The sequence below is a fragment of the Myotis brandtii genome, unplaced genomic scaffold, assembly GCF_000412655.1.
Source record: "Myotis brandtii unplaced genomic scaffold, ASM41265v1 scaffold409, whole genome shotgun sequence".
NCBI lineage: Eukaryota > Metazoa > Chordata > Mammalia > Chiroptera > Vespertilionidae > Myotis > Myotis brandtii.
This window is the reverse complement of record NW_005365723.1, coordinates 1,647,227-1,649,090: the sequence shown is the minus strand read 5'-3', so window position 1 is coordinate 1,649,090 and position 1,864 is coordinate 1,647,227.

Sequence of the window (1,864 nt, the reverse complement as noted above, 5' to 3'; positions counted from 1 at the left end):
TGGAGTGTGGTCAGTGGCGTGCCGCTGCCGCCACCCTCCAGACCGACCTACCTGTCTGTCCTGAGAACCAGGAAACCCCCAGGGACCCCCCCTCCGCACGGGGCGCCAGGGGCTGCTGGGAGAGGGCCAGGCTGGGGCAGCGCCCCCAATGGCCCAGGAGCCCCGTGCTCACCCCAGGGGACCAGGGCCCTGGCACGCTTGCCCTGGGCCGGGAAACGAGTCCTCAGGGCCCCGGCGTCTTTTGTTTCGGTTTTTTGTTTTGTTTTGTTTTGTTGGTTTTTTAGCGCTTCTCACCAGAGCGATTGACATATGACGGCACAGAGTTGCTTCTGGGATGGAAACGTTTAAGTGATGAGTGAGGACAAAGCTCAAGTCGGGTGATGGCTAGTCGGGATTGGAGATGAAACACAAGAAGGAAAATTGGGAGTCGTTTCAGCCCCAGGATTGTCTCTAGCCCCCCCGTCCCCACAGTTTTTTCCCCTTAAGACACTGCGTCAAAGAGAAAGGTTCGTTGAGAAGGTGTATGTAGGAGCTTCCGTTTGATTTCTGATTCCGGTTTCAGCCGCTGTGAGAGCAGCTCAGCCCCCTGATGGATTTCGATACTGACAGGAGGGTTTCTGTGTGCGTAAGAAGGGACAGTTTTTATTTTGGGGGGTTTTTATTTTTTTTTTCAAACATGTATCTACCTCACACTTCTTTTTTATATGTGTATATACAACAAGGAATACATCTCACATTTCTCAGCACCTGACAATACGCCATGGGTACCGGTACCTCATCCACGCACAGGCCGAGCACGCCCGTGACCGGGGCCAGGCCAGGCTGCATTCCGGGGCCGCAGCTGCGCTTCCCCGCCTCTCCGCTCCTGTCCAACGGCTTGCCTCTCCCTGCGCTGTCTCCTCTGGCCTTGCTCTCTTCTTCTTCTGACTCGGTTCCCTACGAGGTTGTGAGGTGTCAGGATTCCCCCCTCTTGGCCCAGTGTCCCCCACTCAGCAGGGAGGTGAGGGAACCCCCCTCCCACCCCCCAGCAGCTCAGTGGGAAGGAAGGCCCCTCGGCTGTCCCAGCCGGTTGTCCTTGAACCCAGTTGCTTTGTGCAGACGGAATGGCGAGCCCATTCCGTCCCTGGAGCAGTGGTTTCGGGATTTAGGGGCCAGGAGGCGGCCAGGGGCGGCCGTCTCTGTTAGCTCCCACCTGCTAGGCACAGGTGGGGGCCCTGGACGGGGCCTGTGCCAGGTGGCCAGACGGTCCCTGTGCGCCAGGCACTCGGAGAGCCCCGTCCTCCAGGCCTCCTGTCGAGAATAGGAGGTCCCTACCTCCCAGCCAATCCCTTCCAGAATGTTCTGTGGAGAAAAGTCCCCGTCCCCCCGGTCTCCAAAATGTTCTCTGAATTCCCCCCTCCTTTCCTCCTCCCTTTCAGGGGGAGACGAAGATGTACCAAGCCTTCGGGCTGGAGGGGGGCGGTGCTAGGCGCCAAGCCGCCTTCTGGGGTGTCGGGGTGTCGCAGCTCCCACCAGGCCTTGCCTCTGTCCCTCTGTCCCGCTGCTCACGGGGGTGGATGGCGTTACCCGGTTCCAACAGCTGCTCTCAGGCCCTGGTGATGTGATCTGGGCGACACGACTCGGGGGGAAGCCTCCCTCCCGCAGGGACACCCCTCCCCTCTCCCTACGCCCTTGGGACCTCGAGGTCACCGAGAAATGCTATCTGATGGGGGTTCCCCTCACCCACGCTGCCGGGGAACCCCCCGGGTTGGTGGCCTCCCCTCTTTTGCACATACCTTCCGGTTCCCACGACTGGACCCGTCCAGTCCATCCAGGCGGTCCCAAGGGTCTCTCTCGTTCCACGCGTCCGAGCTGTTGGTGTGGT